Source organism: Anastrepha obliqua, chromosome 2 (assembly GCF_027943255.1).
Source record: "Anastrepha obliqua isolate idAnaObli1 chromosome 2, idAnaObli1_1.0, whole genome shotgun sequence".
Lineage (NCBI taxonomy): Eukaryota > Metazoa > Arthropoda > Insecta > Diptera > Tephritidae > Anastrepha > Anastrepha obliqua.
This window is the reverse complement of record NC_072893.1, coordinates 21,668,623-21,687,457: the sequence shown is the minus strand read 5'-3', so window position 1 is coordinate 21,687,457 and position 18,835 is coordinate 21,668,623. Positions and strand designations below refer to the sequence as shown.

General features: G+C 34.6%; 1 pseudogene; it reads right to left on the bottom strand.

The window, feature by feature from the left end:
* Nucleotides 1–7,471, bottom strand: part of LOC129237183 (uncharacterized) — a 179,600-nt pseudogene extending 172,129 nt beyond the window's left edge.
* Between the last annotated feature and the right edge of the window lie 11,364 nt (nt 7,472–18,835).

The following is an 18,835-nucleotide window of genomic DNA, read 5'->3' as shown; positions in this document are numbered from 1 at the left end:
GCTAAGATAGTGAATCAGAATGTCTAGAAGGTTTCTCTGTATCGTTTCATTTGAAATACGGAAAAAGGCGCTCGATTTACTCTCTCAGTTGTTTCTTCCAGCGCAGTAGGCTTTTTAACTGCAACTCCATGGACTTTTTGAACTGGCTTGCTCAAGAGTGCTGTCATTTCCTGTGCCAATGCAAAGCACACTGTTTCAGCAAACGTCCTCTTCGGTGTTGGGTTTGCTGCCAATTTCTTCTCCGAATCTCGAATGCCTCTTATGACTGCCTGGCACTTCATCCTTTCAACGAAGTCTTCAGTTTCCTTCGCATACGCCGAATGAGCCAAAATGTGCCATAATGGACTGCGGAGCTCGATAACGCATATGTTGGTTGAAAATACAAAGGGCGCAAAATTAATCACTCAATCGGAAGATTTTTTTATTTTCTTTAAATAGCGTCGTACGTAAATCGTCGTACATTTGTGAACTAGGCAGCTGTAGTACACAAGCAGATCAACAATGGACCGCGTAAAGGTCAAAATAAAGATATCAATCACTCGAGATCATACTTTTGTTTTTTCATTTATTAAAAATATTAGCCAAAAACAAAAATGGATGACTAATTTCGCGTCACAAACTCTCACTGTGAAATATAATACATGGATCCTGCGATTTCATGTGTCGCTGGATTTCAAAAAGGAGTCAACTTTGAGTATCCCTAGTAAAAATTCAGACGCAAACGTTAAAAGCATTGCATGCCAGATATCACTCCTTGGCCTCCCTTTCCTTTAAATTCGCTAACAAAAAAAAAACATAATTTTGTTACACAGAATAATGAGTACTTTTCAAATAGATTTACAAAACAAAGTAACCTTTACCAGAATCAACAAATATAAATGAGTACCACTTAGCAGAACCTGTCCCTCTCAATTAATATTTACACTTAAAAGTAATTTTCTCTGCGTGTCTGTATGTATGGGTGCGTATGCTCGAGTGTGTGTTGAAGTATATAGACACATACATACATTGATTAATGAAAATGTATACACTTTTATTTACAAGGTACATTTCCAAAGCCTTTCCATGGCTGTTGCTAAAATTTCTTGATCCCACGCACAACATTTTAATATTAGCAGCACTTAAATGTTTTATGGCCACTTGAAAATAAAAACAAACAGCGCTATAAAAACAACGAGAACAAACATCAAGAGATGTGAATATAAAAATTATTTAAATTTAGTGTTGATTGAAATATTTTAGTTGCGCTCTTGTGCTTGGTTAACCCGTAAATGGGCCACTGCAGAAAATCACACAATAAGACGCTTGGGACCTGTGGTGGCACCAAATACATCAAGCGAAGTGAATCATTGGTTTCGAATAAATTAAAGGCTTACTATTAAATGCATTAAAATACTTTATTTATGACTTTGCGTCATAAAAAAATTAGAGTTCAAATAAATTGGGTAAGAATATTGGGTACAACAGCAATTCGAACCATTTGGTGCTATGTTGAGTGCAAAGTAAATTAAAGTTATTAGGTCGGTTTTTCAGAAAATTAATCGCTCTAAAAATAATATGCAATGTATGATAAAGTGATGTTGAAATGAATTTTTTGACATTTTGTGTACTTCATTTCAAATACTTTATTTGGTAAAGACTAAGAAATTTAAATAGTTATTTGCTAAAAATAAAAGGAAATGAATAATTTAATTCGCAAAAGTTAAAAAACGAAATAATTTAATAGTTGGTAAAAATTTACATAATTTATTTGGTAAAAAGAAAAACAAAATAAATAATATTAATTTGTAATTAAATAGTAAAAAAAATTAAATAATTTATTTCATAAAAATTAAAAAAAAAATGTAAATAATTTGCTTGGTAAAGATTAAAGAAATTCAAATAATTTTTTGGGTAAAGATAAAAAAATTAAAATTATTTATTGTAAGGATTGAAAAAATTTGAGTAGATTATTTCGTAAAACTCAAAAAAATTAAACAAATTTATGTAATAGAATTAAAAAAAAAAATAGTTTAATATATTACTTGGGAAAGATATTATAATAATTACTACATTAAAATAATTTTTTTTGCAAAACTTAAAGAAAACTTTAAATAATTTATTTGGTAAAAACTAACAAAAAAAGTAGAACAGTTTATTTGGTAAAGATTAACAAATAATTAAAATAATTTAACTAAAAAGTAAAATATTAAAATTATTTATTTGGTAAAGACTAAAAAATATTAAAATAACTAATTGAAAAAAAAAAAATAAAAAATAATAATATACATATTTAAAATATATTAAATATTAAAATATATAAATAAAAAAGTAGTATATCATTTCGTAAAAATAAAAAAAAATTAAATGAATAAAAGATTAATAAAATGAAAATAATAAATGAATTAAAATAATTTTTTCTCGTAAAACTTAAAAAAAGGTTTAAATAATTTATTTGGTATAAACTTAGAAAAAAATTAATAGAGTTTACTTGGTACAGATTAGGGTTTAGCGCTAAAAAAAAAACACTTTTTTTTGAATTTTTTACAGAAATATGGCTTAAGATACTTTAATAAAATCAGTTGCATGTTATTGTACATCTTTTTAATAAGTTTTTAAAAAATATTAATAATAAAATATTGACAAATAAGCCCATGACAGAGTTTTTTTGGAGATATGTTTTTCGAGAGGTGCTCTGCGGTGCCAATCGGCATTCGTCGTAGAATCATCTGAAACTAAAAAAGTCGAATTTTTCAGTTAAAGTATGACGTAATGCTCCCCCCTACATTAATAAAAATTTTTTTTTTCATTTTTGTAGTTTTGGTGGCAAAAAAAACGTAAAACGAGAATTTTTGGTGAAAAACAACCTTAAAAAAAAAATAAAAAAAACAGTGTAGGGGGGAAGTATTTTTGATTTAGAAAACGTGTGCCAAATTTGAAAAGAATCGGTTGAATAGTTTCGGAGTTGTGATTGGCACCGACTTTTAAGAAGTCGTTTCGGGAAAAACGCGTTTGAAAAAATGACTCTGAGAAATTATCGATGCTCCGCATTCGAGGTAGAGTACCTACAAAGGCTATAACTTTGAGAGTTCTGCTCCGATCCACTTAAAATTTTGACACAACATTCTTGAAATGATTTACTATAAGATGAGTGAAGAAAAAAAATTTCGATTTTGTGACCCTACCCCCCCTTAAGGTAATATTGAGTATTTTCAATAAAAAACGAAAACTAACAAGAATAAGAATCAAAAAAAGTTAAATAAAGCAATTTGGAAAAGCATTTAATGCAAGAATTGCTCTGCTACATCCAGCTGTAGTTTTCTACACATGTCAACGTAACAATTGCTGCAATAAGTAGAAGTAACAGTGATCTTTGATTCTTCAATAATCTGTACCAAACTTTGCTTATTTTGTGGATCAGCCAGCAAATTTCGAGCAGACAATTTTATTTTTGAAAATACCTCTTCTATAGGATTTAACAGGGGGGAATATGGTGATAGAAAAATTAACGTATGATTAGTATCACTATTCCCGAGTTTCTGGATTCTGGCATTTCTATGGCAAGTTTATTAAAAAATCCATGAAGAAAAAATTCGGCACTAGACATAACAAAGGCGGTGGCAGTTGCTACCCCATTCAACACAATAAAATCATCCATTGCTTCACACTACTCTGCTTGAGCAGGTTGAAGCAATTAACTGCATGCACTCATCATCATCAAGTAGCGATTACAGCTCAGGGTGAGCTTTAGCTTCATCCACAATCCTCTTCCAATCTGCACGGTTCATAGCAACAGATCTTCAGCTCCTAACTCGTAGGTCGGCTATGGCTTGGTCAAGTGAGGTTAGACGTCCTCGGGCTCGGATCATTAGACAATTCGTTGATAAAAAAGATTTTTGGGGGCGGCTGTCTTCCATGCGCACAGTGTGCCCTAACCATCGAAGCCGTTGGGGCATAAGTTTAGCAACTCCACGTTGTAGCGTAAGGGGCCAAACACCCTTCGGAGCACTTTTCGTTCGAAAACTCTTAAGCTACTTTCGTCTTTCCTTGTCAATGTCCAGCACTCGCAGCCGTAGGCAGCACTGGTAGTATTATTGACTGGTAGAGGCGGAGCTTACATTCACGTGTGAGCAGTGTGGACTTCAGCAATTTGCGTTGGCGTAATATGCTTTGTTTGCTGCCATTATTCTGTCTTGTATTGTGTCGTAACTACTGTTGTCATTCTTTATTAACACTCCCAAATATTTCAAGTGTTGAACACTGCAACTGCATGCACTGCAACAAGAAAAACGAGGCCGCCGTACAAAATCCAAAGAACAAATGATCTGTTGGGATGCTCTCGGTCAAACATCTCACGCATCACTGCAACCCTTACAGGTCATTGAAAGGTAGGGGTTCATGCAGCCAGACTCAACCTCCCTTTCAATCCCATCTGCAGAAGCAGTCAAACGGAAGGGGCGAAGGAAAGTCTTTTCCACTATTTATGTGAATGTCCGGGGTTAGCTAGGGCACGACTCCGCTCCTTCGGTAAGCCTTTCTTGCAGCAAATTAATGAGCTCTCAGACATCGAGATAAAGAATTTGCTGCTATACTTGGACTTCGCTAAATGGATCTGACTACGAACAAAAACAAAAAAAAAAATAATAATAAAAATCATCTCACGAGGACAGTGGTAGTAAAATGGTGCTGGTCACTAATTAGGATTATTTCAGTGGAAATACTCAACCACTTCAACAACAACAACAAGTTGAAACTGGATTCATCAATAAAAATTATTTTCCCATGCGTTTGTGGAGCATTTTGTCAAAAATTTAGTGCATAATTTTTGCGTTGTTCAATTGTTGGTTTGGAGTTTAAACGGTTCAGGTTGATTGCGGTGGTTTTTAATGTCATTTTTAAAGCTTTTAATCCATTAAATATCGTTGTTGTGGTCATGTTGACGTTTTAATTTTCAACTTTTTTTTTTTTAATTTTTCAAAGTATTTGATGGATTTTCTTCAAATAATTTCTCCACATGGGTTAAAATCTCATCACTTACGATAGTTTAACATTTCTTTTTCCACCACGATTTCGTCTAGTAATCTCACATCCATCCTTCTTATACCTTCCAATTATATAAGTGGCTGTGTTTTTATTAATGTCAGCTAATTCTGCTGACTCTGCAACTGCTGCTGACTTATGCTGACTCTCTTTACCTTCTTCATAGCATTTCATCGAAATCTGTCTTTTGTCAATACTCGTTTTAACATAATTTCCCCTGCGGTTTCTGCAACGAGGAATAGGTGAATTCTCTTTATTTTTTAAATTACCATCATCAGGATCTTCTGTGACCTGCATTATTTGCCGATAATGACGTTTATTTACCGGACTTCCTGTATTATTTCAACAGTTACTTCTTCAGGTGATGTATTGGTGTTCATTATAATAAACTTATTTAAGAGTTTTAAGGATTTTGAATTTCAAATATTTATTTAAAAGTAAATATAGGGTTTTTCAGTAAGAGCGCTTCAACTTTTGCACTTTTTTGAATAAAACACAAACGGTTTGATTTTTTTAACTAATTTTTTTTTTATTATCGAGTTTGAACATATACATTTAAGTATGAAATTCGATTTCTTTTGCATGACCACCGCGTGCACGTTTTACGAAGTCCAATCGTTGAACCCAATTTTCGACCACTCTTTTGCATAAATCGACCGAAATTCCAGCAATTGGAATCTGAGCTCACAAATCGTCGCCGGCTTGTTACTGTAGACCAATGACTTCACATAACCCCAAAACGGGACGGCTTGTTATATGGACCGTAAAGTGGCCATAATGCTCTTAAAGTAGCAGCAACAGAACGATTATTTTCATAAAAAATTTGCACGATTTGCAATCGTTGTTCAAGTGTGTAGCGTTCCATGATGAAATGTATACTAATGAAGTTTACAAATGACAAGCGAAAAATAAAAAATATTGCGTCGTTCGCCCTCCCTATCGGAAAAAAGTTGAAGCGTAATAAAAAACCCTATACTAGTTACACAAGAATAAAAGAAAAGCTTTATTTTGCGTTTACTGCGATTGCAAAAAAAATTGTATTTTGTGATTACTGCAATTGTTAAACTTTAAACAAGTATTTAACCTTATTACCAGCAAAATAAACATATTTGGAAAATCATACAAAATTAATTGTCATATCATATTTCATAAACTTTAATTTGAAATTAAAAATCTTTAATTTGAATTTAAAAAAATTTAGTTTGAAATTAAAAAACTTTAATTTGAAGGTGAAAACCTAAATATATTGTATTTATTTGGTAAAATATTTTTTTTTTAAATTATTTGAATTTTTTAATTATTATTTTTATTTACCCTTTAATAATTTAAGGGGGGCCTCTTATCAGTCGGTTTCAAAAACTCGATTTGTTTTTACTGCAGTCGATAGATATATTATAGGAAAATATGCCCTCAAAATTTTATAGCGGAATTCAAAGTGATTTCGGAGAAAACTTTGAAACACGATTTCTCAAAACCATGTTTTCGATTTAAAAAGATAAAAAAAACGACGAAAGTTATAGTTTCAAACCGATAATCTATATAAAGATAATTGAAATGCGCAACTAATTAACTAACAAAATACAAAAAAAAAATCATTTTTTAATTTTATTTAACACCTATTTTGAAAAAATAGCGAAAAAGCACTTTTTCAATAATTAATTGTGTGTTAATTTTTTCATATTTTTATACAAGAGTAGTCTATTATATACGGGAAAGCCGCTTTTTTCGCCTCGAAAAAAAATTGAGAATAAACACCTTTTTTTGAAGCCACTAATAAGAGGCCCCCTTAAAGTAATTTTAAATTATTTGAATTGTTTTATTATTATTTTAATTTATTTTCTAATTATTTTAATTATTATTTTTTATTTACGTTTTAATTGTTTCAACTATATTTAAATAATTTAAATTTTTCAAATTATTATTTTTATTAGCTGATGATTAATAATAATTGTCTAATTACTTGAAGAATAGAAAAAAATAAAAAAAAGCTATTTTGTAATTAAAATCTTTTTTTTTTTAATTTCTATATTTTTGCATTTTTTCTTGAATGAAAACTTGAAGTTTCAGCTTTTAAAGCGTACCTAACATTTTTTGTTTTTTTTTCATCCTGATATAACTTTGTAATTCACCAAATATTTTATTCGACTATTTATAAAAATATTTACCTTGCGAAGCAACTCATCCATTTTCCACACAACTACTTCGCTCAGCAATTTAAAAAGTACTTAGATAATTTTACACATTCAATAGTTTGTCCACTCACCAATCCACCCACGCCACAATAGATCGACAGCGATATCAAGAGGCCAATGTGATTTAGCGCCGATTTCCATTTCATTGACTTCCAACAGTGGCCTCTGCTCTTTTTCTCCTCCTCATCGCGTACATCCAAATGCTTCAGCTTCTCCAAAAGCTCCGTGTTTGCTTCGTCGGAAGAGTCAAATTCAACCATTTTTTTAGTTTTTATTTTATTTTTGTAGCTAATAAATTTTCTTTTTCAACACTCTTAGATACTTAAAAGCATTTGCTCACTTGTGTAAAACTCGAGCATAATTTTATTTTATAAATAAATATATTTTTTTTTTTAATTTTCAATAAATTTTGTTTTTTCACTAAATTATTATTTTTTCACTAAATTACTAGCACATGACACAGACACAACGATATTTTAACACACTTATATAAAAAGGCGGCTCTAGGCAATTTAATTATTAGGGATTATTGATTAAGAAGAACGAAGAGTATTTTATTTCAATTTTGTTTTAAATACAATATTTTACTGCTTTTGTCAGTTGAAATCTGAAAACAAATTAACTGAGAGCGGGGCGTATGAGTAACATTTGAGGTCCCCTATATAAAATCAAATAAAGGGATAAAATAAGAAAACAAACAAAGTGGCTCAATTGATTTAAGAACGGTGTAATTATTTTTTTAATATTAAGCTAATTATATTAAAAGTAACGTGACATCTTACTTTTCTCTGTGGCAAAATACATTCTGTCAAAAAAGTACCGAGAATTGTTCAATGAAACGCAAAATAATTGTTTAATCATCAAAATTTATTTTGTCTCCATTCGAAGCAATACACTTAAGCCAACGATTAGTCCGGTCATCAAAACACCTTTCAAACGCGTTTGAAGGAATCTTCCTCAGCTCCTTCAGCGGATTCTCCTTAAAGGGGAAACCGGTTTAGGAGGCCAAAATATTGGTGTTTTTCGAGAATTATTTTAAATCAAAGAAGGCATAATCAGAAATTGTTTAAGTTTAGAGGATATTTTATCTATATTTTTGGGTACACTTTTAAATTTTTTGAAGCTATTTTCGCGGGAGATAGTGGAGTTAGAGCGTGCTGTCCATGGACGATCGCCATCCGAGTGTCTTGCTGGTGGGAATTCCTGAAGTTGCAATTTTTCTCTGAAATCAACAGCAGTTTTTGTTTTATTAACAACATATTTCCTAAAAATATGAACCTAATTGTGGTAAAAAAATATTGAAAATTGCATGCTTTTGAGGCACTTGAACACAAAGTAGTTTTTTTTTACCATATTTTTTTATCTGTTTTGCTTAAAAAAACATATTTTAAATAATAATATAATCCCATAATTAGGTTCATATATTAGGTTCGTAGATTAGAATTGAATAAAGAAAAAATGCTAAAAGTTTTAGAGCGATTGGTCCATAACTTTTTAAGCTAGAATGCCCACCAATTGAAAAAAAGTAGTTTCGAGAAAAACGTCGTTCTAACTAACGCGCGCTACGGTGCGGAACCGACGGGCAGTCACTTAAGTGCTCATAGAATCGGAAATAATGCGAATTTCGCTTTAAAATTTTTACCTCATATTATTGCGTAGTTATACTGATGATTTATGCAATAAAAAAAACTATCTTTTGATCGATATAAACCGGTTTCCCCCCTTAATGCCTCAATCGACTTAAAGCGGCGTCCGCGGAGTGGCAATTTAAGTCACAGGGGGCTAAATCCGGTGAACATGGGTGTTGTTCGATGATATTTGTCGAGTTCTTGGTCAAAAAAGTGTTCACAATATGAGTCTTGTGAGACGGTGCATTGTTATGGTGTAAGATCCATGAGTTTTTTTCTACAAAGTGGGCCGTTTCCTACGCACATTCTCTCTCAAACGTCGCATAACTTTCAAATAATATTCTTTATTTACCGTAGAAGCATTTAGAACGAATTCCGAGTGCACAACACCAAGATAATCAAAGAAAACGAGCAGTATGACTTCCACTTTTGACCTACTTTAACGTGGTTTTTGGGTTTCGGCTAATGTGCATAGCTCCATTCAGCCGTTGTTGACTAATTTGCATGTCAAGCTCATATACCTAAGTCTCATCAACTGTTATGATGCGCTGGGTAAACGTTGGTTCCGAATTCACTTGCTCAAGCATGTCTTCAACCACCTTCTTCCGATGAATTTTTTGAAAGAAATTCAACTCTCTTTGAACGAGTCGAGCAACCACGCGTCTCATATCCAATTGATGGTGTAAAATGTTGCGAAACTATTCGTGAGACAGGCTAAGGTCACGAGCTATCTCCCTCAAATTAAAAGATGGCTTTCCAGCACCATTTCCTTGACTTTGTTGACGTTTTCATCCGTTGAAGACGTTGATGGGCGACCAGATCGGGGCAAGTCTTCCACGACTTCTCACCCTCTGCAAAAACCTTATAAGAGTCATAGATCCGTGTTTTTGATAAATCACACTCGCCATAGGCTTTTTGCAAGATTTTTAACGATTCGGCGCACGAAATTCCGTTCAAATACACAAAATTTAAGACAAATTCTTTGTTCGATATTTTTATCCATAGTGAAAATCGCAGAGCACACCTGTGGTTGACTGATATAATTAAATGCCAAAAACAAGCTAAGTGACAGATCCCGCTCAAACTCTGCTACACTATAGAGGACAGTTATAACAACATTTCAGCAAAAAAAATTTGGACTATTACACATATACGCGACACATATACAATTCCCGATTTTTTTTTTACAGAATGTATATCGCGCTATCTACTAACAGTATTTCATTAGAAGAAAAGTTGTTTTTATTTCAGCTACTAAGGAAAGAATAGTGAACTGAAGACTTTAAAGCCGTTTTCTCGAATTTTTGTTCTCTTTAGTTCCGACGTTCCTTCAGCCAACAAGCGAAGTTAAGTTGCACTCTCTGCCTCTTCTACAATTCTTGAAGCCTATAATTTCTGAAGCTAAAAACTTTATTTTTTGCCTCTTACCGCTTAATTCTTTCCAAATTTCGTATTCAGAGTTTCACCATAATTTCTTAATTTTTTATCACAATATTTTTTTTTTTGTGACTTTTTTAATTTATTACCGAATTTTTACACTGCCTGCGGCTTAACATCTCATTTTGCTTAGGCGCCATATTTCATTTCTAGCTCACCAATATGGCAGCGGAATAAATCTAAATTTTCAAAATTAGTCCACAATTTGGAATAATTATCTTTTTTCTATCATAAATTCACACACACAGACACACAAACACGATATTTCTATGTAACGTGTTTATTAAAATAAATATTTAAAAACATATCCAGCAAATTCGCGCCGTAATATAAACAAAAATAACAGCCACACGCGCGCCGGAAAACAGAAATATTAATAAAACTTTTACGAAATTCCGCGTTGCTCGCCAAATCGTCACTTCTATACGTCCCGATGTCAACGCCACAACTGAACAGAAAATTCGCATGGAAATCGCACCGAGTCTATGCGACAGCACCGCCAATAACACCCACACTTACTTATTGGTCCTATCACCAATTACTTTGGCGGCGCGTAGAATTCTGCTACTATTATTCTATGTTGTTGCTGCGTTGTTTGTTGTACCCGGACTGACGACCTAATGGTGACGTTGTGTTGAAAAGACAAATGGAAGTCTTTTGTTTTTAATATTGAATTTGAGTGAATTTTTGTTTCTTTTGCACTTATTTTGCATACAAACACAACATGTTGCAGGTTGTGGGTTTCATGTTGCATGCTACATGCTGAATGTTGTAAGTTGGGCTTCGTGTAAGTTGCAAGCACGTGCTGCAGTTAGGTTTGATGTTTAATTGATTCCTAAGTGTATTCGAACTAGTAGTGCGATTCACTAACACATTTTAACGATATTCGCAACGATATTCATTGCTTAACGACAACTTTAACGATTTTGCTATTCGGCGACACATTTCATAACACAAAGCGATAAGACAAAACCAGTTGTTTTGGTTAACAAGTCGATTATCGCAAACTAAACGATAACAATTTTGGTGTGGTTGGGTTAGGTTAGCCAGGTCGTTTGTCTAAGACAAGACACTCGGTGGCCTTAAGGCCCATTGGGATGCGCGTATTTGATTTTCATAACCTAACCAAGTGGCTGAAACCACTTAGATCTCTTTGAGAAGGTAACTAATCCCTCCAGCGAGACATTTTGCAAAATTTCCCAGGCCTACAAAGAAATAATCGCTAAGAATTTTTGGCACGGCTTCTTTGAGGTGCAGAACATGCCCAGAATAGCTGTTGTACCGACTAAATTGTTTCGTTATCTCTACAACTCTTGAAGAAGTCATTGTGAGGTACACACATTCTACTGACTGGGGTGCCAATAGCGCAGTGACGCGTTATAAAACCTGTGAGGACGCTGGTGGTTCATCTGCTGAATCCCAGCAGACATTTTGTTCTTTTAAGATTCAGTTTTGACCAGAGCGCTTAGCAGGTCCGGGGGTTAGTAGCCAGAGACCACCTTCTATTCGTTTCCGCGATTACACTCAGGTCAACCGCAGTGTACATTTTGTTTAGAGAAATGCTTACATATACCCTCTATCCCTCGCTGAAGGTCAAGCTCCGAGGCCTTCCTTGCACATTCATCCGCTCTTTCATTTTCATCCACTCCAGAATGGTCGGGGACCCAACAAATAAATAGATGGAGATAAGTCCATTAGTCTTATGGTTTTTGCTGCTTCGTCTATAGCGCAGATCTCAGTTTGGAAGACGCTACACCGGTCTGGTTGTGTAAAGGAGCAATTTAAGGATAGTTGTACACTCCCGATCCAGTGCCATTGTCCATCTTTAAGCCGGCAGTATGCGAGGTGTCTTCAAAAAGTATCGCGAATTTTGAATTTTCGAGGGTTACATATATTCGGATTTCGATTTTTTTATGGCGATATGCTGGCACTCATGTTTCTCACTAATGCCGCCGAGTTCGGTCAGTTTGTTCAGTTAATGTTCAGTTAATTATTGAAAGCTGCTTTGCTTGCACGTGTTTCGGCTCGTCTTCGTTCTTTATCTATTCGAAAACGACAAAAATTTTGGTGTGGTTGGGTTAGGTTAGCCAGGAAACTATATCAGATTTTTTGTAAAAATTCCGAATGTTGACTGTGTCATACGGAGAAGCTACTTTGAATCAAAGCAACGTTTACCGGTGGTACAAAATGTTCTCAGAAGGCCGAGAAGATGTGAACGACGAAAAGCGTCGCCGAACGCCGGACGCCCGAGCACTTCAACAGCATACGAAAAAATTGATGAAGTGAAGAAAATGGTATTGGCCAATTGTCGAATCACCGTTAGAGAAGTTGTCCTCAGCAACTAGACATATCGATTGGCTCGTGCCATTCGATTTTTTTCGATGATTTGGGCATGGGCCGGTTCGCCGCAAAATTCGTACCAAAACCGCTCCATTTGAACCAAAAGCAGCAGTGCATGAACATTGCTAATGAGATGTTGGACTCTGTCTGCGACGACTCAAATTTGCTCCAGAGGGTCATAACTGGTGACGAATCGTGGGTTTATGGTAATGACGTGGAAACCAAAGCTCAATCTTTTAATAAATAACAATCTTTAATATAAAAATTCATATACTAAATAATAATGCAATATTTCATAGTAAAGACTACTATTAGTGCTGGCTGATTTCTAAAAAAATCTGTCTTAGAGTTCAAGGGTCCATTGTGTTATGAGTGCTATCTATTTAGAGTCGAAGATATTACAATATATTACGTGATTCTTCGCGAATTTTAACAAGGCGTTCAGCTTTTTATCAGTAGCATGAGGGCTGATCCTAGGCACATTTGTCGAGTTCTAGAAAGAGCAGTGCAGTGACAAAGTACATAGGTGTTCCAAAGTACCTCTAGCATTCGCTACGTTTCATAAGTTACACGCATCGCACTGAACTAATCCCTTTTTGGCTGGGTGATGTTGAGTGGGACAGTGTCCCGTCAGTTTTCCAACCAATATTTTGCAGTCTTTTCTGAAGAGTAATAAAGTAAGGTTTCTAGTTTTCGTATTACAAGTCCGTAGCTTAACTTTGGTAGTTTTGCACGAGGCAGAGTGATCCTATATTGACTTTGTCGGGAGGACAAGGGGTTTATTCCAGAGCCAATTCAGCTGCTTTTGTTGCGGCATAGACTTTAGCTTCAAATATACGGCAGGAAAGACTTTTCGAGATCAAAGTGCAGACAAAATACTGCTGCCGCCACTCCTTTCACCATTTTGAACAGAAATTTAGTAAATACTTGAAAAAATATGAAACATTTTTGTTGACGCTCCATAACTCATACCTTTCGGCCCAGTGCAGAGCATACAAAAGTGCCTTGCACAGCCTTGGATTACTTGAGCAATTTGAGCGAAACAGATTATTTTTGTCTTGGTAAATGCATGCAGCCGAATATGTAATTTGTTTCTTTTATTTAATAAAAAAGTTATTTAAAAATAGACTGGGATGATTAATTTTGCGCCACCTTGTTTGTTGGTTGGTTGAAGTGGTGATTCACTAAGAATACAATTAATGCTTCCGCACCATTTTACTGCCACATCTTCGCTACCAACAAGTTTTACGGTGCATTCTTTCACGACTATATCCAGTCTGAGCAGTTCTGAAACCTCATAAGGTTGTTCACGTCTTTGTCGGTCCACTCTTCGAAGTTTTCAAACAACGATTTGCCAAGTGTTAACATCCTCACCTTTCATAGGGCAGGGCATTTACAGAGGAAGTGAAAGGGTTACCTTTTTCTCCTGATTACAACTATGGCAGTATATTTTGGCTACCTGCTCTCTTATGTACCAGTTATCACTGAGTCTACGGACATCCAGGCATACATTTGTTTCATATTTATCAATGTTGACGTTTCTTTGTGATTGTATTTGTGTCATAACGTTCAGCTAATTTTGCATGTCGTCTTATCTCTCCATTTAGATTCCGCGATTCGTCGATATTTTAGGGAAACGTCAGTCTTTATGGCACCCAGTGGTGTGAATACCGATTTGGGCATTATTCATTCATTATTCATTCACTTTCTTAAAGTGTAATATTTCAAAAATATTGTATGGAAATTTGAAGTGAATCCGGCAAATACTTTTCGAGTTATTCAACAATTAACAAATTGCGCTCGGGCGCTCCGGAGCAGATAGAACAACTTTAAAGGCGTTTTTCTCAAAACTATGTTTTTTGAACTGGTGATACCTGTAACTTAAGGACCGCTTGGTAGATTTCAATAAAATGTATACTGCTTTTGAAGAACATAAAAAACTCGTGCCTGATCGAAGCATTTTTTTTCAAATTTTCGATTTTTTTAAACAATTAATTGTCGGTTTGTTTTCTCGAAAATCTGAAAAATATTTCCTGAGGCCGCCATATTGTTAATTTTGAAAAAATATTAATCTCTATTAATATCTATTAATAAAACTAATTTCTCTTCTCCGATTGATTTTAGATGAATCTCCAAGGACTTGTGACGATCACCGCAAGGGACTTCTGGAGAAACGGGCGCCACTCAAACAGCGATAACTTTTAGATTTATAAATTTTTTTTTTGAAATTTTGCTAAAGTCAAGTCGAGATATGATTTATTAATGATATGTTTTTATTTTTGTAAAATAAAGCAATTGGCCAACAAAAAAAATTGTTTTTGGAAATCATAATTTTTTCGGACCTCTGACTACCCCTAACCTCTTATCCTAAATGCAGTCATGGTTGCCATTTACTTGATATGCAGATCTATCCAAATTTTTTTAGATACAGCAAAATTCCCACATAGGCACATATAAGTCCACTCGGTCACGGCGGCCGCTTTTAGCGATTTTATACTTTAGATTTTAAAATTCAAACTTTACTTTTTATTTTGAGTGAATTTAGTCTGTAAGAAAATTTTCTGCATACTAAGAGCAATAAAATTCTCGATATTTGCGACACTTTCGTACATTAGAACGACCATTTCACTCCACTTTGTTTCTGGATGTGGCCTGAAATGTGACACTGCGTTCCACACTCGAACTCTAGGAATTTATGATGAAGATTACCCAATTACAAAATTTCTATTATTGTAATGCAAAATACCAAGTAACCCAACCTATTTCCATCCGCCTCAGCCACTCAAGTACCGCAGACATCAACCAGATAAACTAAACAACCAAAAGCTTCCGTTGAAAAGCTCAGGTGCGCAGATACCGTTTTATTTGAGCTTTGATTTGGTGCTGAATAAGCACGAAATACAACTTTAAATAAATGGAGGGGAAATGAAAAAGCTGCGGCGAAGTACGAAACACGCACATACCCACACAATCCCATGCTTGAGCACACGTATGTATGTATGTACAAATGTGGTGTTTCGCACATTCACATACCGCCCGGTGGAGGCTGGGCAGCCTTTGAGTTTCCATTGAGTTGAGTCGATTTGCATATACAAACATACAAACACACACACATGGCGCACTAGCGCTCAAAACTCCAGAATCAACATTTACGGAGCAGCGTTGAAAATTGTCTGATTTGTGAACTGATAGGCGTTTACTCACGCATACAAACACGAGCAGGCGACTGCTTACAGGATATACGTTTCGTGCATGGGGGGATAGGCGACCACCTTGCAATAAGCAAACAAACAACAAATATATGCATGTATGGGTGTATGTACAAGCAATCGCCAGAGCCCAGTACACACCTGCTGCTGCTGTTGCTGCTGGGGCGCCAATCCTTTGTGCGCACTTTTACGTTCGACACGCAACTCCTGCAGCAGCTGTGGGTCAGAAGTTTGGGGATGTTTGTTTTTTTTGTTTTTGTATATTTTTCTCTTTTGTTATGTTATTAGTTTTTAATATATTTGTTTTTTTTATTCTTTTGTTGTATTATTTCGTTTTATTTTTCTATTATTCACTTTTATTCTTTCGCTCCTTTGTTTTAAAAATTATTCTTTTTTTTTTTTTTATTGTCGTTTAACCTTTTCTTCTTTATTGTGCCGTTGTACTTATTATTATTAGATCCCAAGCGCTTGCAAGGCAACCGGCCACATTCATGCATTTAAATATAAAATCTTTTATACACATACATATCACTACGTATGTACAGTTGCGAACACGAAAATAGCAGTATCAAATAAAAAATATTAGATTTTTTCAAAAGATGTTTAACCTTTGATGTGAATAGGAGGTCTTTAAGTTACTTAACTTAACTTAAAGTTGCAACAAATATTTAGCTGAATTTCCCATTTCTTTTATTATGGCAGCACAGCGCAGAGTGGCTGTTTTTGACAAATTTTGTTCAAATATGGCGGCTGGATCCAATTTTTGACCAACTTTAATAATTTGTATTTTATTTATTTTCAACGAATTCGGATTCAGCAACTCCAAAAACGTACCTATATATCAATTTTTTTTGTTTTGATTTTCCGATAAACATTTTTGACATTTTTCCTGTGAATATTCTAGGTTTGTCCTTTAAAGTTAAGTTTTAAGCTTAGGGTATGATCTCATCTCTTAAGGGGGTTGAAAATTAGAGTACGTGCCGGAATGCGTTACCGTTGATTAGAAAAATAATAAAAAATGACAACCTACAATTCATTATTTTTATAGTTTTTTCGAATTCTTCACAAAGATACGCCTACTAAAGAGTGTGCTTTAATATAATAAAAAATAAAAAAAAATTTGAAAGTCGGGCCTAGAAAATCTCTTCTAAAATCATTTACGGCATTTTAAAATACAAATTATTAAAAACGGTCAATAATTGCCTTTTCTATTATTTATGAACAACATTTTTCGAAATATCCCCATTGTGCAGCGGCAGGCCACTTAGTCCACAAAGGTCGCACATCGCTTCTTCAGAACCTTCAGCCACGCATCTTTAAATGTTTCCCAAAGTACTATGTTAGGCATTGTGTGCACCCCTTTCTAAGTCCCCAATAGATTTACTATATCCTATTGAGGCAGGGTGACTGAGTTATCCATTCCATAACTTCAATCGTATTTGCGTGAAATCAATCCTTGACCTTCCGACTTGTGTGCTTAATATCGTTAGCCTACTGGTAGACCCATTTTATTGGCATTTCCTCTCAGCAATACGGCAACACAACTTTCTGCATTATTTCCATATAAAACTAGTTCCATCAATTTTGTGCCTGTGGCCTGCGCTACAATGTAAGAAACATCCCCGTACCACTATTATTGAGCCACCAAGTTTAGTGGTTTTTAGAGTGTATTGTGAGTGATTTTTCGTGCCAGTTGGACGTCTAACATATTGTCATGAACTCATGCGGCGATATACAACTTTTTTAGACACGCTGGTCCATAAAATACTACGCCACATGTCAGCTGTCCAGCTAGCATCTGTTCTTGCAAATTCCAAACAGTATGCCTTAGTTTTTTGGTGTCAGTAATAGCTTTTTTCATGGGCTCTGGTAATCCAGCTTCACGTAGTCTTCTACGTACCGGCATCTCAGAAACATTTAAGTTCATCTCTTTCTTAATTTGTTTGGCGGACTTCATGGGATTCTCTTTGGTCCACCTTACAATTCTTCGATCGTCTAACAGGAAATTTGTTCATTTTCCTCCTCTTTTTTCTGGTTTTTCCACAAGTTTGATTGCATTTGAAACCATTTTTGCTGAACATGGAAGAATATTTTGTGCTTCTGTGTAAAATCTTCCATCTGCTGTTAATTTCAGAATCTTATTTCGTTGGTATTCTAATTTTCCTTTGTATGATGTGTAGGAAAACAATAAATGATTTCCAAATAATTTGGTAAGCTCACTGCTATTTTCATGTTCATGGCTGTACATACACACACACATGCGTATGTATAAGGTGAAGGTGATTTAGAAATACAGCAAAGCGCAACAAACGGCCCCATGTCGCTTCAAACCATTGCAGGAGGTCGCAGTGTCTATGCCAGTGTGAGTGTGAGTTTGAGTGTTGCTGTTGCTGGAAGTGGCACCTGTCTGCCGTTTGATCTGTCTACTTTATTTACAGGTCTTCCCTACTGCTATTGTGTTTCATTTATTAATAGCTTCGCCTGATTAGGCATAGAAGGTTTGTTGTTGATGCTAAATTTAGACTTTCACTACAGCCAAAGTGTGTTTGTGTGGCTTTGACGTGTAAGTAAAACAAATTTAATACCTGGTACTCGTATACGAATATTTCCATAAAAATAGCAAGCACGGCTGCAAAAATAAAAGTGATTGAACAATTTCTTTGAAGATGCAATAAGTGTTGAAAAATATTGAAATTTCATTATGTCGAAGCGCATTTCGATAAATGAGACAAACAAATCAAATAATTAAATAATCAAAAAAAATAAATAACTAACTAGACTTACTGACAAGTTTACACGATTTATTTGTTTCCTCATTAGTTTCAATAAATTTTTATGGAAATAGGATTCATTCTCTTAAAAACCCATATAAATCCAAGTTTAAAACTTCGTGAAAATTTTAACACAAATTTTATCAAAATTTCAAACCTTTAGAAAAATTTTGCGCATGCAGTTTTATAGCTCACTGAGCTCAAGAGCAATAAAGTGCAAGCTTGAAATGGCACGAAAA